At 41.8% G+C, this 26750-nt stretch overlaps 1 protein-coding gene across 5 annotated transcripts in view; it reads left to right on the top strand.

Annotated features, from left to right (window-relative positions):
* The first annotated feature begins 592 nt into the window (after positions 1 to 592).
* FAM107B (family with sequence similarity 107 member B) overlaps positions 593 to 26750 on the top strand; it is a 63677-nt gene continuing 37519 nt past the window's right edge. Inside the window, exons 1-2 of one of the 5 annotated variants that reach the window (XM_075769091.1) lie at positions 619 to 769; positions 20112 to 20261. The gene's annotated coding sequence lies outside the window, so the exon portion shown is untranslated. Of the gene's footprint in view, positions 770 to 2646; positions 2763 to 20111; positions 20262 to 26750 lie in introns of those variants that run through there. The other 4 variants (XM_075769172.1, XM_075769262.1, XM_075768927.1 and 1 more) reach the window with 4 other exon arrangements.

Below are 26750 nucleotides of genomic sequence, written 5' to 3'. Positions count from 1 at the left end.
GAAACAGATTTTGGGGCACACTGAGGGACATTTGGGCTGGTTGGCCATGATTTCTTAGCCTCTTACTTGGATGGGTACGCTTGCAGAGTGGGGACCTTAATTCCTACAGAGTGACCGGTGGAAATACCCACAGGGAACAGGGCTCTGGGCCACGGGAAGGGAGAAGAAACGACGCGGGGAAAGTTAAACGGAGGCACAGGTGGGAGATTCCTCTTCCATGGAGAGAGAGGTGGCTCTTGCAGGTGAGTGGGGCCACGCCAGAGGACCAACGGCCTCGGCAGGCGTTTGAAAACCGTCCGTGGGCACCCCACGCGTATCGTCCTTCCCGGGGGGGGGGGGGGGAAGGAGGCCTGGACCCAGCTGCAGCCCCCCTCGCCGACCTCCCGGCACCCCGAGCAGGCAGGGCTCCACGGCGCTCACCTCCGCCTCCACACCCCCCCTTTCTTCCTCGTTTCTCTCAGGATTTCCACCCAGCCAGACCCCCCCACCCCGGATTTTTCCACGCCTGACAACAAAGGAGGCGGCCGGGCGGCCTCGGCGGTGACTCAGCGACGGGCCCGCCCCCGGCCCGCCCCGCCGCTCCCCTCAGGCGAGGCCGGGCCGGCTCCGCGCGTGTGGCGGGGCTGTGCTGGCGGGTAGTGAGTCAGTCAGTCAGCCAGCCAGCGAAGGGGCAGCTGCCGGCCTCTCCTTCTCTCGTTCCGCCGGGCACTTCGGGGTTTCTCTGCCCTTGTCCCCCGCGCTGCCGGGCGGGGAGAGCCGCCCCGGCGAGGTAGGTTTTGTGTCTCCTCACACAAAGGCGCGGCGCTGGCGGGGTGGGACGGGACAGCCGGGGGGTGGCTGAGGGAAGGCGGTTCCCTGTGAGGGTCCGCGGCGTGAGGGGAGGGGGGATCCCAGCACCGCAGCCCCCTCCCCAAGCTGTCGGCATGCCGCGGAGCGAGAGGGCTCTGCGGGGCGAGAGGCGGCGGCACCCCCGGGCTGTGGCGCTCCCGCGGGACCCCCCCCATCTCTTCTTCATTCATGAAGGGAAATTCGGGGAGTTAATCGTGGCTTTGCCAAAAATAAAAAAAAAAAAAGGGAGCGAAGTAGAAGGGTGCCGGCGGGGAGCTGCTGGTCCCGCGGGCCGGGTGCCCGCCGACCCCCGCGGCCAAGCCGGGAGCCGCTTCGCGGGTTTCCCCCTGGCTCGCTGGTGGGGCAACTTTTATTCTCTGGTGACTTTTTTGTTGAGGTCCGGACACCCCCCACGGCCGGGAGTGTGTGGTGTTGGATAGAAAAAAGAGGTGGGAAAGGAAAACCAAATAAAAAATACACATATTTTATTTGCTGTATGTTCTGCCCTGTTAAAAGGGAATTCAGAGCAGCTGAACTTAAGGTGCGGAGGGGGGCTGTTTCCTTACAAATCTTTAAAAAAAGTAAAAGCTGGGAGCGCGGCAAGCCCCGAGGACTGTATCCCGTGCTTCCATCCCTCACAGTGCAGTTCTGTCAAAGTTTTGCTGAAGGGCCCTGGGAGTCCGAAAGTCCAGATTTTCCTACACATGTGGTTGAAAGGTGGTACGGCTGGCCAGTGTAACTGCATGGATAAATGTCTTTTGGGGGCTCAGAAGGGGAAGGGGTGCAACACAGGAGCTTTATGCAACTTAACTACTTGTTTGCTTCTTCTGTTGGATTTTTTTTTCCATAGTTTAATCAGTGCTGGCATATGTTGGTAGTGTGCGAATGTGGTGTATGGCAGTGGCTGGCATTGAAGGAAAGTCTGGTCCTGTAAGTTCAAGGCAGTGCTTGCAGCAAACTTGAGAGAGGCAGCAACGTGAATTTTTTGGGTTTTGTTGAGAATTTGCATAGTCAAACAAAAATGCAACAAAATGAGGAAAAGATGCTTCTGTGTGAGCATAAAGTGGTCTCTGTGTATACTTTGTGGTGGGAGTATTGTTGAATAAGTCTCTGGCAGCGGTGCTGTTCTGTGTTGTGGTACATAGATGTGTGCGCTAAATCCTGTAGCACCAACGAGGATATTTAACTTGCATTGACCTGGAAGAGAAGTAGGACCATGGAAGAACGTTGCTAAAAATGGGAATAATTGCTTGTGGATCTTGTAGGCAATTTGAGAGGCATTTCAACTGTCTCTAATCTCCCTGTGATATGAACACGACACTGAGAATCTCTTGTTTTATTGGTGTTTGTTTTCGTAGCAATATATGGACAGACAGCGTGTATTGTGAATATGATAGCTGCTCGCTTATTGTCAGTAATATTTGCTCAGGGACAATAAACAATTGTTTGCTGGGCTTTATTAAAAGGAACCACAAATGCCCCATATCTCCTAAAACAAAACCTTTATTGTCTTAAAGCAACTGTGGGCCAATTTCATGCTTGGTGTAGTCCCACTGATGTCAGTGGAGTTTTGCCAGGGATGATTTTGGCAGGTGAAGTGTCACTTGTGTTTTTCTGAGTCCAAAATGCTCAAGAGTAATGTTGCTATTCTGCCTCCAGCACTTAAGTATTGTTAATTAGCATGGTATACCGATGCTTCCTGAAAGTAAGGCGTAGAGGTGGGAGAGTCATCTCATCGGGTCCTCTAAATCCTTTCCCATTTGCTTTCTCCTTTCTGCTTCAGATCTTCTATTCCTTAATTTACTCTCTTCCTTCTTTTTCAGTCTTGGCATCTTTTTTCTACCTTCAAACTTAAGAAGTTTCTCTGAACTCCAGCTCACCCGTGAGCCTTGAGACTAACTGTATTGAACCCTATGCCACCCCTGCACCACTAGGTAAGTGAGGAGCTGTGTGGCAGCTGCGGTTGGGAGATCTTTCTTGCACATGCACACGCCTCTTCTTTACAAGCTGATTTGTGTGGTGGCTATGGTCAGTGTGTTTGCTGAAGTGGCAGATTGTTTGACAGAGTAACAGAGTGGAACAGCCAGGCTTGAGAGAGACTGAGGGAGTAGACTGGGGTGGGGGAGTCACTGATTTTTTTTTTACATAGTGCTATACTTGTGACATTGAGAAACAACTTTGAGGGGTTTTGAGTACACCCCTTCATAACATGAGTAAGGACAGGAAAATCAGCTAAAAATTGGAGCAGAAGGAAAAAGAGAGAAAGATAGAAGGAAACATTCTTGTTTACTAGCTGTGGGAAGGAAGGTGGAACTCTTGAACTAGTAATTGGCTTTAACAGAACTTTAGCTCCATCAAAGTTTCAAAAAAAGATTTTATTGAATAAAACTGTTAACTTTGTACGCAGTTAACAGTATTAAATACGTGTTGCCAATACTCTAAGGCTATTCTGGCACTGTGGTAGTTTTAAACTGAGCAAGTTTCAATGCTCACCTTCACAGAGTCTCTGAGCTGGTTTTGTATCCGACATCTGCGCTGTACAACTTTGGATCTATTTGCATCTCGTAAGTACACAAAAAGAGCGTGTCAGACACAACTCACAGCTGATATGGTTCTGACACTTGGAAAAAGCAAGCATCAAAGACCAAGATCCATGTGCTGTCTAATTTTGGAGGGGAAAAAAATGTACTTAATGCTTCTTAAGTTCAGTGAACAGTCTAAAGTTTGTTCTGGTTTGGCCAGACATAGAGTGTTCTTGAGTATCAGTGGAAGTATGGTTTGTAGCTTAACATATAGATGTTGCAAAGAGCCTGCAACTCTTCTGTATTTAATTAGAAAGCATGTGACTTGGAGTTTTGATGTTTAATTTTAACATAAGCCAACGGAAGGACTCAGCTGTGAAAAAGGAATTGGTCCCATGCTAACCTGAACATAGAGGTGCAAATTTGATAGGAAAAATGTTTTTTAGGAGACAGATAAATTATCTGGCTAGAACTACATTTCTCAGTGATATTTCCTCCTTCCACATCTTGCATGTTTTTGTCACGCCTATTTCTGCATGCTTCATTTGTATTAATCCTCTCAAAACTGTGCTGAAGTGGAAAGGTGCTGTGTCTTCCCACTGTGGGGAAGACGCCTTCCCTTTGCAGATGGGGAATAAAAGCCTAAGACAGTGGGTTGTCCGTGACTACACAGGAACTGTCTAGTGGTGCAAGAACTTGAACTCATGTCTCCTGAACCATTACCTAGTGTTGAAAGAACTTCCCCCACATGAAGGAGCAGAAGAGAAGAGGCACAGCATGAAAATCAGTTTGGTTCCCTGGCTGTGATGCAATTAGTAGTTGACTACTTTTCCACCAACAACATGCATATTGGTCTTTGTTAGACTATGAAAACCAGGAGGGTTTTGTAATGGTAAGTGCTTAAACAAAGACATTCAGCATACATAGGAGAGAGAAAAAACAGTAAGGGACGCTTTTCTTCTCCTTTCTACACCTGCCTTGAAATAGCGGGTGCTGTTTTTACAGATGGGTCTCTGGCTGGATCTTTGGGGGTTCCTTCATCTGGCCTGTTGTACAGCTGGGTGTGAGTAGGTGCCAGCAGAAGGGAAGAGAAGGCTTTACTGAGCTGGGAAGGTCATGGCAAGACCAGGACTGTATCTCTCTGACCCCAGCACCTGGGTGAGGTGCTGCCAGTGCAGATCCCTACCCTGAGAGGCCAGGCATGTGCTTCTCTTTAAAGATGGCTTCTAAAAGGGCAGCTGCTCTTACTTCTGCTATGCTCATGTAGCTGCTGTTCTTACCTGGCTGCTCTTCCGCTTCAGGACGTTGGTGCGAAGGGCTGTATGTGTTGCACGACAGTGGGCTGCTGCATGTGGCAATTCTCTTGTGGCAGAAATCTTATATGGATTGTATGAGCAGGGGTCGCTTGAATCTGCAAGAGGAAGGATGTGGTCAAACAGAACCTTTTCTTCTCCTTTCTATATAATTTGAAAACACCAGAGGGTACCTGCTACCTCTGTGTTTTGTCACACTGGGAAAATTGAAGTAATGCTTCTCCTTACAGCATTGTGTTTGGTCGTTGACTGTTGTAATTGCAAAGTCTGTCATAGTTTTAATTTGAGTTTCAAAACGTGTTTTGAGCTGGCAGCCTACTTCTTGTGTTTAGGCCAATGCTGTAAGTTTTGTGCGGTGAAGGGTAGGAAACTCACAGGTGGGAGAGAAGCATTTCCAAGTTGTGTCTGTAAAAGAACAAGCCACAAAGATTTTGGAGCAGTTGTGTGCAGTGCTCTATCCACTGGTCTGTATCACATTTTAAAATAACATCTGAAATAAGCAGTTAATCTGATTTTTTTAGCTTGAGTCTATAGTTGAAAGGGCAAGGTTTGTGGTGGCTTGGTGCAGTTTGCTTTCTAGTATAGTTCTAGTCTGGTTTGGAGTTAATTGAGTCTTCAGCAGGTCATCAGCTTGCTGAGATGGGACAAGGGTCCTACTTTAATGATGAGAGCAGGGAGCACAAATGCAATAACCTTTGCCTTATTTAGCTTTATTTATTCTAGAAACAAAACTCCTGGATTTGCTTACATTTTAAAAATTTCTTTGGCAGTATGAAACCAGAAGATTTCCTTTTGTGCAAATGCACGCTCTTCAGAGAGCAATAGTATAGTCCTTTAGGAATAGTGGGGGCAAATTCCTTTCTTTTAGATGAGATTCATTTCTTTATTTTTACATTTTATACTGCAATTTCAGACAGTGTACCTGCCTGCAGGATGAACTGTAAAACCCCTGTTCTGTCCTTTAGCAAATGTCAGCCTCTTACATTCACTGCCCCTCTGTATGAGCAGCGATAAGAGCCCTGTAGAGAACTGTCTTTACGACGATGAAGCATTAAATGTGCTCTTGCTCTAAGGACTACCTTAGTGTCCTGGACAGCAACCTTGCTGCTTGGTTTGGTGGGATGGGCCTTATTCTTTACCTTGTACCCAGGAATTATTCACCTTTCCTGTAAGCTGGAGAGCTTATCCTACAAATGCTTCTGGAGAAACTGTCTTCATGTTTGACTTTGGTTGAAGCAGTCCTTCTGCTTTGCAGTATAGTATGTTTTAGGGAGGGGAAACTGAGTCTTGAAACTGTTTGTTATTGCGTAAAGGGAAACCCACATTAAGCTGCTTTTGCTTACTTGAATATTAAGAGCTCTCCTGTGTGTCTCGGAATGACGTTCAGTTCACCATGCTTGTGCCTACTGGTGCTAGTCAACTCACCAGGTCCAGTGGCATCTGCTCTGAATGGGAGCCAAACACTGCCAGTCAAACGTGTTTCAATAGTGATGGCATTCAATGGCTCTTTTGGTGGGTTGATGAGAGGAGGATGATGATGGGAAATAATAGAACGATTCTTTTAATTCCTTGCCTGTACAGTGAATAGGCATTCATAAGACCTCATGTATATACACAGGCTTTTGTTCTGGTGCTAATAATAAAACAGAGTTCATAGCTCTGAATAGTCAAGATGATGTGATGAGAAGTGGGTCAAGACCACTCATGTGTGCATAACTGCACTCCTAATCTAGGCCAGTGCCTGTGCTGGATGCCTCTAAACAAGCTGAAAAGATTTCAGGGGAGCTGGAGTTTATGCTGTCACATGGGTGAAATGCACCTCTAGCTGAGCAGAGCACTTATGGATGGTCTTGAGTCACTTTGCGTATTAATATGACTGTAGAGGAAAAGGTTTACTGTTTAGTATCTTTGAAGAGCAAGGAGTTTAGTTTGAGCCAAAGGAAATTTTCTTCTTCCTGGCAGGATGGGTTGCTGAGCAGCCCTTCAAATGTGTGCACTTCTCTGCTGTTTCAGCTGAAATAAGTCTCTGCTACCTCAGTTTCCTCTTAAGTCTCATTGGGGAAAAGATGACTTTCTGAGTATCTCTCTGCATTGCTGCTGTGTCCTTCAGACTTGTTACAGTAACTGAGCTCCTCGGTGCCCTTCAGGGAAGAGTGGGTGCCTGGGCTTGCCCTGAGATGCAGTTTGGGGCTTGGCTGTTGGTAGAGGAAGAAAGCTGATTTTCATCTGAAGCATCTGGGATTTGGGGGGCTTATTTTTGGAGAGAATAGGGAAGAGTTTGATTGGGTTATGATAGTCTTTGCATTTATTATGATTTTTTTTTTTCCCCATCCTAGAGCTTTCCCATGTTACTTGTTTTTGAAGATGAGCTATGACATGGAATGCAAGTTGTAATACCTGGATTTAAGTCACATAATACCTGACATCACCAATGCCCCCTGAAAACAGCCTGGCAAAAATTTATAGCCAGGTTTGGGTTTCTTAAAAGAATGGAAGAAAAGGTGGGGAAAGAGTTGTGGTGGTTTGGGGTCTCCTTTGGGTGGGAGATGTTTGGGGTTTTTTGTATTTCTAAAAGTAAACTAACTTTTTGTTCCAAGCTCCAGAAGTGTATGTTTGAGGCCATCCTTCTACGTAACATGCAGAGGCAAAGTGGAGCGCCGTGTACGGTAACCGACTAGCCAGTTGTGCTGGCAGTAGGCTTTGCAAGGTGAACAGACGACTTCTCGTAGGTGGCCGCTAGGGTAAGCGTGAGCAGTAAGCCCAGCCTGGCTTGCTGGCTTGCCTTGCCGCTCTCCCACCTTTCTCCTGTGTCTTTTGTCATACTGAGCTGTGCAACAACACGCTAACTGATCAGGAATGCTCAGGCGCAGGGAGTCTTGCGTTTTCTGGAAGGAAGCCCTGGCAGTGCACAGGGTTGTCCTGTGTGTGCTATTTGTTACCACAGATAGCAACTGTGGGGAGCAGGGTGGCTCTGTAAAGGCAGTCTAAGTATACCTGTTGCTCTTCACTTACCTGCTTCTTCTTTCAAGTACGAGAAGGCTGAACAAGTCATAAATATCTTTCTTACACAAAATGTGAGCAAACATAACTTCCTGTTTTCAGACATTAACTTTAAAAGATAGCTTTAGAATTCAAGAAATTCAATGTCTCTGAAAAGCAGAAAGCATGTATCTTTTGGGGTGAAGCCATATCCTGCTGAAAAGATTTACAAAACTATTTTTCTGAACTTCCAGCAAATAGAAAGCCTGAAGACTGTAGTCTGTGAATGTCTGTGCCAATCAGTCTCAGATGGAGGATATGGTTTAAAAGGCTGAAGTACGTGTTTTCAGATACCATTGGATCAAAACACTTGACTCGCTTGGGGAAGCTCAAATCTGCGTTCTTGGGCCTGTCTTGCTTTGTCTTCAGTTAGTGACTGATGAAACTGAGCCAAAAGAAGGAGAGGTTGGAGGCATCAACTGGCTGTGTACTATGCTACATCCTTTTCCTAATCATGCAAAAGTGCCATACCTTCAAAGTTTCCTTTATAAGCCGAAAAATTTACTGAATGTGCAATGACTTTGAATTTTTTTGCAATGTAATATATAAGCAGAATAAAATAAGTTTCCTTGCCGGAGGATGTGAGGACAAGTTAGCACATCAAGTTAGAAAATGTGTGCCAGCTATTGTTTTGTTTTCCAGTGGCCTGAGGGCCCTTCCTTCATAGCACTATCCTAGAGAGACAGTCTCTGCCCTGAGGAATTTACAGTTTAAATAAGGAAGAGAGAGTGAGTGAAGGGACATGAGAGATACAAAAAAGTGACCTGCTTTTTTTTTTTTGTGACACCAGCTCAGTGTTTTTGCAAACCCGAAGTAAAACTTTTTCTTGCATCAGAGATTGGTTTTGCACTGAATACAGCTGCTTTGCTGGAGAGCCAGATTTTTACTGAAACTTCCAGTGTAGATGTAACTTTATGTATCTATACAAAGATGCTTCATCATTCATGTTTATTGCATTACAGGAAGAAATTTTAGAACTGTAAGCTGCCCCATAGAGTTCTAAATACTTTCCAGCTAGTTAAGGTCTACTTTTTCTCTGTAGAAGCACTAAAAAGGCATCTCCTCAACCTTGTTACTGGTTTCCAGGTAACTATAGGATTAACTGATCCAAGACAACATATTCCTTTAGCTAACTGTAATCCATTTGCCAGCTTCAGCCAAAAGTTATTGCAAGGAGGAACAGCACAGGTCTATATAGTAAATCTTACTTTCAGAGAAAACAGGACTTAAAAGAAGTTAGACCAGTACTTTTTGCTAGAAATTTTCTACAACTGATGTCACTTTTATTGTGAAATTCTATAGCAGAGAACTCTAAAAATGGGGGTCAGTTCAAAAATCAGAGTCAGAGATCAGTCTGGTCAGTGATGCTGGTATAGCTTTTTAAAAGGAACTGGGTGAAGAACTTCAAAAGAGGCAAAGTATTTAAATCCTGGGGGACTTCTTGGATGCTGTAGCAGTGGGCCATATGGGTACCTAAGTAGTTAAATTTTCTGCTCAATTTGTAATTCAGGTATCCATTATAGCTCTTCCTAATCCACTGCTGTGATTTCCTATAGCTAAGTAGTTCTTCCTTTCCCCAAAGCTGTCAGATGACTACAGACAGCATCTGACGCAAAAAGGCTCTCGTTTCTGTGGTGCTGAGGTTGTGGTGGGCTCAATCTGTGATGTGTATACAGATTTGTATATATATATACAGATGTGTATATATTCAGAAGGGTGCCCAGGTTCTATAATGCTATGCTAATTAAGGTCTTGGTGTCTGTCGTTCAAAATTCTTAATTGCTGAAGTATCCCCGTATCAGTTTTCAGTAAAACTGTTTTTCACAGCCTTCCCCCCCCCCCCCCCCCCCCCCGAATTATGCAAGAGAAAAACACTGTTCAGCTGCTGAAGCACAGTGCAGTCACCCGTCTTTTCTGTGTTTCTCTGTATGGAAGGCTTTGTTTTAATGCTTTATTCTTTTGACTGCCATCATCTGGTAGCATACAGGGGGAGAGGGCTGCTTTTGTAACGCCTATTCTGTGCACTGAAAGGCAAGAGTTTAGTAGTGAACTTTAAGGTAGAGCAGTGTGTGCTTTCAAAGAGCTTATTCCTTCCAACATTGTCTGAAATTGAATTAATGAAGAGTCCCATCAAAGTGAGCATAGCATGCATTGATAAAATGGTGCTTCATTAAATATCTGTTCTAAGGCATCATTTTGACCCTTTCCTCACATTTTAGTATTGGATCTTAATCTCTTTATTACAAGTAACATCAGGACTAGTAGAATTATGTATTAAAATTTGAGCCAGTGATGAGTTCATCTGTTCCTTTTTTTATCTTTAATGCTGAAGAAGCCTCAGCTGATTTCCTGTTTAGGTTTGATGCTTCACAAGACTTGAGATTCATCTTTATGTTATCTCCAGAATCACACTTTGGTTTAGGGTATTTTTTTCTTTCTAATAGGAAGCTGATTAATTGACTGCTAAAACAGCCGCAGATGTAGTTAATTTACTTTCTAAGTGCAGATGTTGAGAGTGCTGTGAAGTCAGGCAAAGATTGGATTTATAAAGCACCAGATTACACATACTAGTCAACAAAACATTGAATATCAAAGATATTTCATTACTGTAAAAACAATGAAATAAGGAGCTCCCATTCCTACTGTGTATTTTGCCCCAGGAAGGGGAATGGAAAAAAAAAATCTGCACTCAAATAAACTATTCAGATTTTTAAGATTAAATGTCTTTGTAATCAGTGTACTGTTTCTTTTTCTTTCTCCTTTTTTTTTTTTTAAATGCCATAGTCAAGATGCCATGAACTCAGGTTAGAGTACCATGGTTTGCTAAATGGGAGGCTTAGAAATGTACTGTAGGAAACGGTAACCCTCAGGAAGGAAAGGATATGAAAGCTCAACAAGCCATTTACAAAAATTACAATCATTCCAGTTAATGTGGTTAAACTAGGTAATTTCTGCTTATAATTTTATAGAGTCATTGTGTATTTGAAAAATAAACTATGTCAGGTTAAACAAATTCTTTCAATATCTATTTAAAACAGATAAGTACTTATTATTGTCCTCCTTTTACAGATTGAGAAACAAAGGCTGAATTGACTTGCCTACAGCTATAACTAATTAGTGAAAGGATAGAATTTGAACTTGGGACTTTGAACCAAGAGAAAAACAAACAGGATGAAATATTGCAAACAGAAACATAATGAAAAGATAATATAAACTTTATATTTCAAGCATAAAGTCACTACCCCAATATAGAAATCATCTTCCCATAAAGGCCTTTAGGCAAGTAGGCAGACTAAAAAGCAGCTTCTTACTGAAAACAGGATCTGGTTAGACCATGATCATTATCTTACTTGCCAATTTTGTGCGTCTTGCATTGGCCTCATTAAGCTTGTTGCTTCTGAGAAAATTCCTAAAGACAAATTGGAATTCAAATTAAATTTTCAAATCATTGAGGTTCAAATGAGGAGCACCAGGCAAATTACACTTCATCTTGAAAAACTGCAACAAAATCATGCTAGAAACTTGCTTTAGTTATCTCCCAGATAGATTATTGGTGTGAGTCACTGAAGCAGTTGCACTAAATGTGGAAACATAGCTGACTCGAAGACAAGTGATTGGCATCGTTTTATGGGGTATCACTAACTGTGGTTTCATTAAATTGCAGTTTTCCCTCTGTCCTGGTCAAACGATAATTTCCATTACAATTTGGGCTGAGCATAGAGTAAACATTTCTATTTTGTTTTTGGTAAGCCCTGTGGATCACAAAGGCTGTGACCTTTATTTTTTTAATGTAAAGGACGATGCATCTTAAAGCACAATACTCGCTTGCTTCTCTAAATTGCATGCTGGAGGGGTGGTAGCACTCACACGGTTAGTAATTGTGCGTTTTGGGAGAACAGTGTGGTCCTGTAACAGGGTTTGGGATTCCCCTCCCTTTTCTAGAGATGCATTTGGAAACAATTTAATTAATTGCAGTACCTAGGGTTTTCAGTCAATGCCTTTCTGTCACTGAAGAAAATTAAGATATAGGGAGTTTAGTGGCGTTACTGTGTAAGTTTAAGCAATTCCAGACTTTCTTAATGATAATATTTTGTTTCTAAACATGCTAAGTTAAAAAGCAAACTTCTTTTAGTTTTCTGGACTTCTAAATGTCTTCTGTACTGGATGTTGTTTGAATTGGATTCCTTTGCCTTAATAGTATTGTTTGCTCTGGTGCTTGTGATTCATTTGAATGTGAACTAGCCAGCACTTGACTAATGGAAAACCTAATGTAAATAAGTGATAGTGCATGCTAGAGAATCAAAAGGTCCTACTGTGAGCCATGGTGCTCTTAAAAACAATTTAAAAATCTTTCTGTAAACCAATTGTTGAATGAAGAGTGGATGAATGGAAGTTTAAAAGCTTGAATCACTGAAGTTTGGGAAACTTAAAGCCTAGACAAGATTTAAGTGGTGTTACTTTGAAGTCCTTAATGGAAGGGGAGTAGAACAGCATTTTTAAAAGGGCTTTCTTTATCTTTGCTTAGGGTTTATAATTGAATCTAGGGCTTGAAGTTTACAGGGTCAGTTTGGCATTGGAGCAGGGGTATGGACATACTATTGAAATGTAGGGTGGTCAGCTTAAATGATCAGATTTTTCTGTTGTCTTCCTTTCAACTCTCTGACAATTTAGTCTCTACTGTGAATTGCTTGTTTTGGGTTTTTTTTCTGATGCGCATATCTTCTATGTCTCTTTTGTGGGAGACTTGAATTTACAGTGCAATTCTTCTCTCCTTTGCCTGAGTAGTGTTTGTTAAGAATATATAACTTTTCATCCAAAGCCAGCTGTTTTTAAGCTGAAAACTTAACTTCAGAAGTTAAAGGCCCTCAGTTGCAGTTCGGCTAAGGTGTACACGTATGTGTGTGCTGAATAAAAGCAAGCTGCCTTGCTGCTGTTACTTGTGGTGGCACCATGATTTTTCTCCTCCCAGCCCTGTTCTGGACTCCATGTGTTGTTTTTCATAGGCAAGTTGTAAAGCACAGAGCGAAGCCGTGTGGCTCAGTACAAGTTGTATGTATCTTCCAGACCCGAATGATGATATTGAACTGCAGCAGACCATTGGGTCTGTGCCTGATTCTGCTCTAAGCTTGAACAAAATAAGCAAGAGAAGTAAAAGTGAAGTGGAGAGGAACTGGAAAGACTTTTGATGATAGGACTTTTCCTCAGCTGAATAACTGGCCCAGGATTAAACTGGATTTATTCTCATTGCAGCAGGGTTAGACCTTGTTACCTTTTCCCATATAAGACAATTTGTTAAAGGTTAATATTTTTCTTTTTTTTCCCCCTCTAAAGTGAAAGATGCTTTAGATTATAGATGTCAATTATGTAATTGGCAAACGACAGAAGTTTGTAAATGACTGAAAGTAGTTCTTGCAAGAATCTGAGATTTTAATTATGTTCCTCTCGATGTGTTTTTCCTAATGGAAGAGGTCTTTGTACTTAAAGCACAAATAGTTTGAGCTTTTGGGGTTTGGTGTGGGGTTTTTTCTTTTTCTTTTTTCTTCTTAAATATGCCATAGAAGCCAAAAGTATCCTACAAGACACCTGTTTTGAGAAGAAATGCAGGCAGGTAGGTACATTAGAATTGACCTTTTCATCATCGTCATTCAGGACAAGGGGCAATGGGCACAAACTGGAGCACAGGAAGTTCCATCCGCATGTGAGGAAAAGCTTCCTCACTCTGTCGGTGTCCAAGCACTGGAATAGGTTGCCCAGAGGGGTTGTAAAGTCTCCTTCTCTGGAGATACTCAAAACCCGCCTGGATGCCATCCTGTGCAACATGCTCTAAGTGATCCTGCTCTAGCAGGGGGGTTGGACTAGATGATCTCTAGAGGTCCCTTCCAACCTCTACAAATCTGTGAATCATATTTGATAAATTTTGACCTGATCTCTGGATTTGGGAAGAAAATGGATCAGACTGCAGTACTAGACTGGAAAGAAAATAAAAGGTGAGATTACCCCAATTTTATTTATTTATTTATTGAAGTTTATCTGTTTGTACCATATGTATTTCTGCTACAAACCAAAGCTGTAAAATTTCTAGTTGATCTGCACGAGACAAGCTTGCAAGAATCTCTCACACCAGCATCACAAGCTTGTACTGTTCTGTGTTGCATAACTAAATCCCCGTGGTCATCCAGTTCACATGTAGTCAATGTGGGGATCCTCCAGTTTTGCCTTTCATAAACCTTGGGCTTGTTTTCCTGACACTTTATTTCCTCTTGATCCAAATTCTTTGAGTTGTGGGGTGTTGGTGGTGTTTTTTAGTGTGCTTCCAAAGGCTGTTACTTGCAACTCTTGTCTAGCAGCACTGGAATGAGCCCTGTCAGAGCCCAGACTCCTGGCTGGAGTCTTTTGTTACTCAGCCACCAGTTTACATGAAATTTAGGGGACCTTCATATCTTGGCGGCTTCAAACCCTTTAAAAATTTGGCTGAAACCAGCCAAAACTTAAGTTTTGAGTGCATGCTTAAATTATCATATAAGAAATCTAAGTAGGTCATTTAACTTAAATACTTGACCTGGTCCTATATTTGCTTCTTGGTTATGAAATGGTCTCTCTGGATGTGTTTTTTGCAGCTTAGCTTTGCACCAAGGGAATTCCACGTGGTGGCTCTTGTAGCCCAGCTCCTGCAGTCTGGTTTGTGCTAGAGCCATGCTGATTTAACTAAGATTATCTGAATAGGGTATCTGAATAGCATCTAGATTCTTCCTACTTTGTGTCTAAATGCTTTACAACATGGTTGCTACCTTTTTAGAAAGCCTTTTGTGCAAGCAAACCACACCAATTTCCTTCAGCTCTATTTAACTGTCATTTGGTGGGTAGCTGAGATGGGGAATAGTAGATACGCTTTCATTCTTGCTAACTTTCTGACCAGTGAACCACAGGAAAATTTTGCAAAGCTGAAGACGGGGCGGGGGGAAAACCCCTATGTATTTTGGTCCCTTCATTTGGTTACAGCTATGATGGTGCAATGTTCATTTATCGCTTCCTTCTGGATGCTTTTTGTAAATGAATGAACTGTGCTTATAATTCAGTGACACATGCATTGCAAAGTCTTGAAAATTAGAACAGATAGGAAACTCTTGTTATTTCACGTTGTTATGTATCTGTAAACTGGCTTCAGTCCTTTGAGTCGAAACACTAACCATTGAATTCAACGTGCTGCTGGGTTGTTTCACAGAAAGAGAAAAATTGGTCTTACATGAAGTGGAAACTTTGACACAGTAGTCTGAAACTCAGTAAGCCCACAGTGAATATGTTGGCTGGTGAGTTTTTTTGTTTTTTACAGTCGAGGATCATATCATAAAGCAATTTCTTTGTATCAGTGGCCTGTCACATCATGTAGGATCAGTCATTGTGTAAATAGGAAATAGTTATTAAGGAAAACTGCTGCAGACCTTGCAGAGCTTGCATTCTAGCTGTATTATCTCTGCTGGCCAATAACCACATATATTATCTGGTATTCTTCCCAGTGCATGAACATGCCTAGTGAGTAACACATGGCAAATAAATATAACAAGGGCTGATACATTTGGCCGACTTGCAGAGTATAAGGATCTCATTATTTTTTCCTTTTTTTTTTATTTTATTCAAAACTTACCTTTTTAATACAGTATTTCCCCTTAACAGCCTAGGCAAGGTTCTTTCCCATTTCTTCTTCTTTCTATGGGGATGGCTATGTTGAATGATGACTTCATTTTTTATTTTATTTAGTTATTTTAGCAGTAGCTTTTTTTATTTGGATATTGCAGGAAGTTACACAGTTATTTTTTCTTTTTTTTTTTTTTTGTACATAAAAGGAAGGCTAAGGACCACAATCTACAGGGGGGAGGAAAAAAAAGGATGTCAGAACGTTACTAGTATCAATAAAACTTTAATTAACTAAATGCTTTGTCTGGCCTCTTGCCCATGTAATAAATAAAAATCAGAGAGACTCTACTAAGTTGTTATTACCTGTTATCAGAAATACTTATGTTACCATATACATTTCCATCGCACAGTGAAGCTGAAGAAAAATGGGCTAGCAAGTCTCTATATGCAAAGAAATCTTGGTTATTCAGGGTACACGGTTCTCTACATTTGTGTGGTTGCACTGGTGTCCTAAAGTATCACCTTTGTCGAGTCAATGTGTGTTTAAAATCACCTTTGTATATACAGAGTATATACGAGTAGGGATCCTGCAGCAGGACTCCTGTTGCCTTTGCTTGTAATGTCTGCTCAGGGTTGTCTTGATTTACCGCAGTAAGCGGGATGCCACCTGCAGAATTCTTTGGAGAGGAAAATTCCTGTTCAGCAAATCCTGTGCCTTGCTTCCTTCTATACCATTACCCTGGTTCCTATTGATGCAAGGTCTTTCTGCAAGTGCTGCTCAACCTAGTAAGTCAGGATTTAAACTGTCTGAGCGGGTATTGGGCAGCTGGTGGCTCAGCTTGCGTTCCCCAAGAGGAATGAACCTCTCTGCTCCAAACTTGTGTGATGTTTTTGCAAGTTCCCAACTTTGTTTTGCTGGAGACCAGTAATACCCTGCCCAGCTCTCCTGAAGGGAAGGAACGGGTATCAGTGCTGCCCGCAGGCGGTTGTCCTTTGGGTGCAGTTACAGTGATAAGTAATGAGGAGCGAAACAACAAATCAGACTGCCTTGCTTTACTTTTTGTTCCTGAATCTCGCATTTTTTATCTCTAATCTTCAGGCTCAACCAATGAGGTTTAACTGCAGATTCTAACGCTGAGCGGATTACGCACAGATCTGCAGATGAAAAGTTAAGCTGTCAGAAGGGAGACTTGCTGCGCTGCCCGAGATGAAGCGGTGTCTTGTTATGTCCCTGTCAGGCAGCCCGCATGTTACTGTGTCCTTCCAGGGCCCAGCTGTCGGAGCAGGAGTTGCGGGGGGTCCCTGGGCGCCATCCCATGCTGCACGAGAGGAAGGTGCAGGGGCAGCATCCACACCATGCTTTAAGTGTGGCCCTGACACTGCGCTCCTGTCAGCTGCAGGGTTGTCGTGACTCTCCCCAGGCCATCCTCCTGTGGGCCAGTGCCGGGGGATTGTGGGGGCCTCTCCCCAAAGGGTCACCCGCATCACCTGCTGCAGGAAATGGTGGGACTGTGCTCAGGTTGCCCTTGTGCAATGTGGGTGCTGGCAGCCAGGGGCGAACTCCAGGCAGCACTACCTACTGCTCGGCCTGGCCTGAGCTTGCTTCTTGGTCTGCCATTTCCCATAAATTGCAGATTCTGTCAGAGAGTGTCCTGGCTCAGCTTTTCATTGGCACCATTGTTGCAAGGTTGCATTTTTAGTTGCTGCTTTTCACAATCCAAAAAATTATTTTGCTGTGAATCAGAACTGATTTAAAACAAGTGCAGGTGGGGGATGACTCCCTGTCATGGTTTAACCCCAGCCAGCAACTAAGCACTGTGCAGCCGCTCATTCACTCTCCCCGCTGGGATGGGGGAGAGAATTGGAAGGGTAAAAGTGAGAAAACTCATGGGTTGAGATAAGAACAGTTTAATAATTGAAATAAAATAATAATAATAATGATAAAATTGTATTGAAAAGGAAAATAACAAAAAGAGAGAGACATAAAACCCAAGAAAAACAAGTGATGCAAATGAAAAACAGTTGCTCACCACCTGCCGACCGATGCCCAGCCAGTCCCCAAACAGCATCTGCACCTCTGCACTTCCTTCCCCGGCCAACTGCCCCCAGTTTATATGCTGAGCATGACATCACAGGGTATGGAATGTCCCTTTGGTCAGTTGGGGTCAGCTGTCCTGGCTGTTCTCCCTCCCAGCTTGTGCACCCCCAGCTACTCGCTGGCAGGGCAGTATGAGAGGCTGAAAAGTCCTTGCTTTAGTGTAAGCACTACTTAGCGACAACTAAAACATCAGTGTGTTGTTAACGTTATTCTCATACTAAATCCAAAACACAGCACTATACTAGCTACTAGGAAGAAAATTAACTCTATCCCAGCCCAAACCAAGACATTCCCTAAGCCTGGGTGTCTCTGCCAGACCCCTAAAGCAGTTGAGGTTTACTGGACGTTAGCTGTCTTGAACTGCCTTACAGCTTCTCCATGTTCCAGAGGGAGGATTTGCCACAGCTGATACCAGCCTCTCATGACAGCCAGCAAAGGGTGGGGAAAGCAAACAGCATCCTGAAATCCCACTAGCTGCAGATGGAGAGCCCTGGTGACCATGAAGTGGGATTCTCAGTTGGGAGCTGGGACTTCATGGGGCTGTTCCTTGGGACACAGGAAAATCCATCATTTTCTTCCAGCCCAATTTTTTTCATTTCCTGGTTCACCACTCAAGTTAAATTTCCTTCTAAGTGCTGTTTACGTTTGCAGCTTTAAAAATGTACGAAAGGTGTACTCATGGCAGGCTGTAATATAGTGCTAATAATTATTTCAGAGATGGCCCCTGTGTTGCCTCTTGCCCTCTCATCTGTCATCAGCTCCCTCCTGTGTTTTGTGGAGCTTTTGCTTCACTGCTGACTGTGGGATGGCAAAAAGTGAGCTCATATGGAGCTCAAATTACTGTTGACCAGTTCGGATCTCTTTTAATGGAAACCTTCCTTCTCTAAACCCTTTTGCACTCGTTTTACTTAAGTCATAAAACTTCTGTTTGAACTTTATGAAAACAAACCAAAACCCTCTTCTGTGTTAGTTACAAAACACTTTGGTTCCTTTCCCTGTTTTTGTTTCATGATATTTACTTAACTGCTGCTGGAGTAGTGTCTTGGGGTAAAAAGACACTGCTTCTTAGCCAAACAATTTAAATTTTTCATAAAGGGAGATGTATAACCAAACTCTTTGTGAAATGAGTTAAACATCCATTCCAGCTCAAGCTTTAAATAGGAAGTGTGGATCATTTCAAAAGCCAGGAAAATTTGGACATGATAGAGTATGGATGCGATAATACTTTTCAGCATCTGTAGAAATGAAGGAAAACGTCTGACTGGTTCTGGCAAAAGCTTGCATAAATTTATAACTTAGGGTGTATGTATATGATCTCATGAGACAGAGTAAATTTTTCACAACTGCATGTAACGCTGAGCAGTATGTGAGCATCAACCCATATTTACAAAATCCTGTGGTAAGTGTCTTTTCAGTTTTTGGGTTTTTTTCATTTTTTTTTTCCCTAAGGCAGAGATGTGCCTCGTTGCATTGTAGACCTTGTTAAGTAAATTCTATCTCTCCTTTTGTATTCTTGGTTTCCTTTTTGGCTCTCTGTGCTACAGGCTAATGCTGTTAGTGATGCTTAAGTTTAAAGGGACCTCAGTTGCACAGTTATTCATGTGAAAAAGAAAAAAGTAAAAATGTATATATCTCAGAGTGTTTTTTCTTTGAAATCCTTATGTTTCATCTGTGTTTTTTGAGATGGCGTGATATCATCTAAGTTATTTTGGCAGGTTGTGAAAAGCTTTTTAAAATGGTCAGCCTTGTGCAGGAAAAGCCTTGGTATTGTCTGCCTTCAGAATTTCAGGAAAGCCATGATCACTGCAGAATCATTTGGGTATGGGTTCTCTCTAGTTGTTGTGTTTGACTTTTACAAGGAACTGTACATGTATAAAAAATTTAATAAGAAATAATAAGATATTTTAGCCCTACAGACCCAGTTCTCTGTACATACTCAGTAAATGTCTTACTGAGATCAATGGTTTCCTGTGTTTTATTAGCACACCAGTTTCAGCTAGTCCTCTAATCTCACATTTCTTTTTATAACTATTTTATAAGGAGAAGGACCCAGTTGAACCAGTTCGGGTTTCTCTGTTACAGTGCTGTTATCCTTGCTCTCATTGTAACACATCTGCCTGGTGTGTCTCCCTGGCACTTCTGCGTTTGCGCCAAAAGCTCCTACAGTCACTTACGCAGCCGTATCTTTTTGACCATCTCTGCCTCCTTTTATTCTGTTGTGTACACAAAAGCACACAATCCCATGTTTGCTTTGTGTTTTTTAGCCAACAGAGCCCGAGATTACAAGGTGGTTCCACCTCTCTGTGCAGGACTGCTCTAAGACACTGAAACCTCCCAAGGTGGAGCTGGGCGCCCCTCACATCCCCTGTGCAATTACAGACTCCTCTACCAGCCGCCCAGAGCAGGGCTGATGTAGGGAGATGGGAAAAGAGAGGGGAGAGAGGCAGGCAGCAGCTGCTGCAGGGCAATTAGGACAGCTTCTGCTATCTGATCTAGCAGCCAGGTGGTTTCTGTGGTTGCCAGTAAAAGTGAGGGTAGAAGGTAGGCAGGAAAGAGGGGCCATCCTATACTTGAGCAGCCATCGCCCAAGCGCAGTAACTGAGCTGTAGCAGGAAGAAAAGGAAGACTTCAGCTCTTGGAGCACTGTGCCTCGCAAAGAATTGTTTTCCGCTTCTCCAGGAAAGAATAACACAGGTGAGCAGAGCCTGAAGACTTTCTGCCAGACATAAATCTGACATGAATCTGATCCTGCTCTGGGTGCCTGGTGTGAGGTAAAGCAGCACCGCTGTGGTCTTCGCTGCTCTGCTATTTAACTGGTAGCTCAGTGAGGTATGGAAGCATCCACTACATTTGTGCCTTTGTCTTATTGTACAAGCATCCTGCCAGTGTTTGATACAGGAGCGAGTCTTGCCCAAGATGAGGTCAGAGGACTGTACTTTAGGTTCTGTATTGGGGATATAAGACTTAACCACTCACTAACTGTAAGTTCAAGATTGGCAAAGACCTGTTTCAGGATGGAATGCCTCGTGATTTTGGTTTGTCCACTTTGAGATTTTCTTTCAGTAATTGTTGAATGTATATATGGATGAAGGTCTTTAGGATTGTGTAGATCAAAACATTAATTTAAACTGGATTAGAAATACGTAGAAGTAATGGGGGAAAAAAATCTTATTTACAAGTACAGTTTAGCCATAATGAAATATTCAGTCTAACTTAACCTCCCCTTCCACCCTGATCTAAGCACCGTAAGGCTTCCCCCCCTGCCCTGAACATTTATGATCTGTTTGAAATTTACTGGTTAAGAGGTTGGAACCCATTTTTTTGAGAAACAAGCAAAATTTGACAGTAGTTTTTCTGTCAAATTCAGAGATATTTTCTTGTTCTTTTTTTTTTTTTCCCCATTCAATGAATTCAGTAACTAGTAATCTCAATTCACTAAGCTATTCCATAGCTGAGAAAGTGATGAAGAGTCAGGAATATGATTAAGATAGAAAAGGATAACTCTACTAGTTCTTAAATCTGGAATCTGGACCAAAAATAATCAAATTGCTAACTTTTATAAAACTATTATCTAATTTGATCTGTAAACAAAATGTATGTTCCACTTTGTGCCCAGCTTGCTTCAGGTGATGTTGTCTAAGTAAATAAAATTAGTTTCACTTTGATGATTTTGTGAACTTACTCTGCCTTCACTTATGTCTCTTAATGCAACCTTGATAGGAATAACAGCTGAAAATGTATTCACTTAGAACATTAGAACTGAGTCATTTTCCATGTGTAATAAAGAATTTGAATAAGTATGTGTTATATGCGACCGATTAGTGGTGTAATTTATCTGCCTCTAACAAAGAAAAGGCTCATGTTACAGCAACCCTTCTGCAAAGGATAACTGAAACAGAAAATGCTACAGAAGTTTAACAATCAAGATTTCCGCTTAAATAATTTTCATTTTTAGCATCTATTCATTTCTACAATATATATCAACACCACTGTTTTCTCCTCTGGTATGTCTTGTTGAATCCTTTTTCACTGAAGTGAAAAATGGAGGCATGGGATTATTTGGAACCTGCGTGTACTTTGCTCATGATGTAAAACATTGAAACCCACAGACTGCAAACTTTGAATATGCACAAGTTGCCTCTGGCTGTGCAAGAAAATATTTGGATGTGCAGATCATGAAGAACCTTTGTGGTCTTTCAAGGAAGGGCTACCTTGGTTAAAAACAAGTTTAAAAATTGAAGCTTGCTGTGATTTCTTAAATCTAATAGATGCATGGATAAAGGGAATTAGTCATAAGAAGGAAGTCTTAAAACTGATTTGAATTAGATTTCAAAAGTGAGGGTTATGTTGGTCATTTAAAACCTTGGATTTTTCACCGCCAGCACCAGAATCAATAAATGGCAATCTAACATGAGGTTCTGGCAAGATAGTCTGGTCTGTGAAGGGCCTTGCGCAAGTGAAAACAGATGTGGTTTGGGATCATATTTAGCATCTGTGGCTGGTGACACAATAGGACACAAGAGGAGATGACTTGTTCTCACCAGCATGGAATGCTTGTAGATCCAGCTGATAAGGACCCATTATTTATGCATGTTTAGGCTAGTCCTTCAACACGAAGTTGGAAAATGAAGGTCAGCTGCACCACTGAGGCTCTGGTTTCTGTAAGAAGATTGCTGATCCTATCCCGGTGCCTATTTTCAGTACCCTTTGGGCTTTTGGGGTGCCATTTGGAAGGCTTCATTAACAGTCTGCTTCCTGGCTCCCTTTCACACAGAAGACTATTAGTCATCTGATAGTCATTTGCCCAAGGGCAGCCACTGCAAAAGATAGCATAAAGGATGGCACCTCTAAGGGCAACAGAGAGGATGATTCCTTGAGTCTGAGCTTGCCCGTGTCATCTCCAGCCAGTATCCTGCAGCACACGCATGGATGTACACAGGACACATGGGCAGGAAAGGGTCCTGCTTCTGCACAGTCTCCTCACTATGACTGTCTCATGTGCCTTTTTGGCTCACTGGAGGAAAACGCATGCTTCCTTGCATGTTTGCTCAATAAATAAAGGAAATGGGTATCAAGTACGTTACATCCTTCCAAACCTGTAACAATTTCCCCACCACAACCACCTTTACAGTTAATCTGAATATGATATCAACAAAATCACAATAGATTAAACAGCATTTTCAATTCCAGCTGGATGTGATTGCTGTAATTGGTGCTAGCAGTATCTGAAGACGTTTCTATCTAAATATAAAAGCTAACCGATGGCAGAGAGAAGAGACTGTTAATGAGATTACAAAGCAAAATATCAACAAATGACATTCTCTATTGTGGAGACTGGGGAAGGAGGAGAGCAATTTATGCAAAAAGAATAAAAAGAGGCCTTGGTTTGCCTTTTAATTATGGATTAAAATTTGTAGTTTAAACAATGGGATTTAGTCTGTTAGTAGAATTAGAGTTTCATAGTTAAAATAAGTGGAATAGACTGAATTGGGGATAAATACTCAAAACATAAGTATCACAAACATTTAAATCAGAAGCAGGAAGGGGGAGAAGGTGGAAGCAATTGGTCCCTTTCTGTAAGGCTCTGAGACTAGGACTTGTGTATCCATCTGAGGGGTTTTTTTCCTATTTTCTTCCCCCCCCCCCCCCCCCCGTAGATTATTGAATATTGATTTTCTTTTAAGGAAAGAAAAAAAAAACACCCATGCAAGATATGCATGTTTTTCTGGGAATAACAGAAAACAGCAACATATTATTTCTGTACATAGTTTAGGTTATCATCTTGCTTCCCATGTCTCACGTGTATGGAAAAGTGCCATTGTAAATGCAAACAGAAGTTGAATTAAGAAGCAGAAACTTCTGATTGAAATCTGATGTATATTTAATACAGTTGATCACATGGATCAAGCTGAAAATTAATTATAAAGTGTTTCAAAGCCATACATCTTAGGATGACTGCAGTGAATTCCTGTGATTTGTCTGGCAATTTAGGTGATTAAGTTAACAACAGAGGTGTATTTACTGTATTAGAGCTATACCCCAAATAGAAAACTGTATTAGAAAATGTAGATAGAAAAATTTTTTTTTAAAATTAAATTAATAATTAAAATAAATAAAATATTTCTTTAAGTCCTGGGAGAAGAGACCTTAGTGTGTATTAAAGCTTCAAGGACACAAATGCTGTCAGGATACCAGTGCAGGTTAGTTGGCCACCCTGCTCTTGAATAGTCCTTGTATAAACTTCATAGTGACTGGATAAAAGAGTAAATGGAGGAGAGGGTAACTTGCATGCTTATGCAAAAACCATCATCTTTTAACTGTCAAAGTTTTAATGCTATTTTCAGTACTATGTCAGGTCAGTATTATAAGCACCTGATGGTTTCTTGAAGAGTTTATTCAAACCTGTGTTCACCCCATCTAACGCTGCCCATCCAACTGAACTGTCCATCTTCCTTTATAGTCATCAAGTTGCACCTCTGGACAGTGGTAGCTTTTCAGCAAATGCAGTGAATTGGGGTGACTAGTCTAGACCAGGTGGGAAGAATTCATGCATATTCCGTCTGCTGTTCAGTGAAGTTCCCAGAAGGGCTTTGGATAAAGCTCTCAATTGTCCTTTGAGGACACAGAATGCATCTTTTTTTTTTTTTTTCTCTTTTGGAGCCCTTTGAACAGTGGTTAATAATACACACGCCTTCTCCTCTGAGAAGTCAAGGATCACTGACAGACAAATTAACCAGGGTTACCAAAAGAAAACATTTTATTTTGCTTTGCAATTTAAAACAACGGAATACTTCAGCATCTATAGTACTCACCTTCTATTAAATTGTTTCAACATCAAAGGGCTTTTACTGAGGATAAGTTTTACTTTGTTTTACAGGGTCCACACTTCATTTTGGTTCTTGAATTCTGCATACGCTGTCTCCTATGATGACATTTTTGTAAAGAACTTGTGCATATTCTTGCTGTTTCTCACATACGTCCTTCCGTGCAGGCTTTGGATGGGGGAAATGAAGCCATTTAATGCCTTAGTAAAGGGTTTTTTTCTGTACTTTAGAATAAATCATTCTTCACTTTAGAAAACATTTGCACAGCGATGGCACCTATTAAGCATAAAATGCTTCTATGATGTCCATTGGAAAGAATATCCATTAATAAAAAATGAACTACTTGAATCAATACTATTACTTTTCATTCTCTGCTTTCTTAGTCTTGCCTGTTGCTTTTCCACTCTTTATTAGCTAGACATGGTGGTGGAATTTTCCTTTCAAAAGAGGCAACATGGCCCTGTTATTCTCCATTGCTTTGTTTCATCTGCAGTACATGCAGTAATGTTATAGGGAAGTTGGGAATTATAATTTCAGAACTGTGCATGCAGATAGTTTGTCTTTAAAATGTCTTTTTTTTTTTTCCTCCCCTCCTTGCTATTGCTTGGGTCTTTCACCATATTAGCTCTTTCCTTTTTTCTCTTTTTATTATTTCATTTTATAGTATGTTGTACATAGTCTGTGAATGCAAAGTAAATCAGAGGCTATTACAGCATATTCCTGATGAGATGAGGTCTCCTGGCTCTCATTTCTGTAAATCTTAAATAATCCAGAGCACTTTAGGTGTAAGCATAGTTTTAATAATAAAACTTATGCTGTGTTAAAATCCTGGAGATTCCTGTAATCCTTACCAGGATTATTCAGATGTTCACTAAGGCCAAGTCTTGTGCACTTCTCTTCAGTATTCTTTTACTGATTTAATAAAATAGCATAATTTTATCTTTGTTATACCTGGACTTATCTCTTGTGTGCAGAGTAGTGATGATTTACTGTCTTAATTTCAAAATTTCCAAGTTTTATGTGAAGTACAGTGGCCAGTGTTCACTGAAGCTGATAAAACTTCCCCAGAGGAAGGCTAGTTTGATAACAACAAAGGAATGAGGATGATAACGAGAGTCCCTGGTTTGGAGAAATGAGTAGGTGTTAATGCTAGGCAAAGAATAACTAAGTGTGTAACGGACAGGTAGTGAGAGGTACCCTCCAGCACTGACTTCTGTTCACATCAATTTTGTTCCCTTATTCTGTGATCACAAAACTAGATTCTAATTTAGTGCAGGTTTTTATCTTCCCCTTCCTTGTTAGCGTGGAGATGGTCACAGCCGGTGGTAGTAATGAGCCCACGTACTGTACAAAGTCAGGGGAGGCTGCACTTCATTGCTGCTGTGCTCAGCCCCATTTAATGAAGTTTTTTGAGAGCAGGCAGCAGTAGTGTGTGCATTTTATGATGATGACAGAGTCTGTTAGGTTTTAAATGCATGTTCTTTCCAGAAGCATGACAGGGTTTTCATGCAGCTTGGTGCTGTGTTCAAGATTACATCACTGTTTCCAATATAAACTCCTTGTTTCCAGTAATGGTGCTGTGCAGCAGCCCTCTTACAAAGTACTTAGCAGAAAAAGGGTTTGTCACGATTAAGAAAGGAAAAATTTTCAGCCTCTTCTAACATTATGTTCACTAAAAGTATTGGAAGGGAACAAAGCCTCTGTGTGAGTGATTAAAATGGGCTTAGATGCGGTTTAAGGTGCTTGGAATAAGAGGCATGTCCTTAATACTGTGGCAACGTGGTGGGGTTAAAGGTAGAGCAGGGTAGCACTTTTCAGTAGGTAAGGACTGTGAAGTTATGGGCATTGACCTAGAGTAGTAAACACAACTGTTAGCAAGGCTCCTGCAGTGAGTAGGGGTTGTGAGCGACTGCAGTGTCATTACGACTGGTGGAGTTAATTGCCCCAATGCACCGGGAGCTGTGCCAGCCACAGGAGCTGTTTCTCTATATTGTCCTTTCTGTTAAATGTGATTGCTGATGAAGACCTCTGGCTCACTTTATTCGGCTTGGTGCTGGAGTGGTGTCCTCTGTTTTGGTGGTAATTGTCTGTAGCTTGGAAGTGAAACTCTTGCATCTCGACGGGTGGCATATTTGTGACTTGTAGTAGACTTTTCTGTGACCTTGGACCACATGCTTCACAAAAATGTAAGAGGAAATTAATGGAACATCTGACCTTACTTTTTAAGGGTCAGGCTTTCATTTTTACTTTCTTGACTAAAGTTTCACAAATTCTAAGTTAATCTGAGTTGCAGTGACTTTTTGACAAGGGTGAAGCACTATCTTGCCTTTCTTTCTCTTTTCCCAGTTTTAAAAAGTTTTGTTTCCTGGATGTGTGAAATTGTAGTTCTAGATGGTGCATAACATAACATTCGCCCAGTTCTACACTCAGTTCATACACTCAGATCTAAACTCATAATAGTTGGTGGCAGTTTGTAGTATTCACTTAGTGGAAA

This window comes from Balearica regulorum, chromosome 1 (genome assembly GCF_011004875.1).
Source record: "Balearica regulorum gibbericeps isolate bBalReg1 chromosome 1, bBalReg1.pri, whole genome shotgun sequence".
NCBI lineage: Eukaryota > Metazoa > Chordata > Aves > Gruiformes > Gruidae > Balearica > Balearica regulorum.
This window is presented reverse-complemented; position numbering and strand designations above follow the sequence as displayed.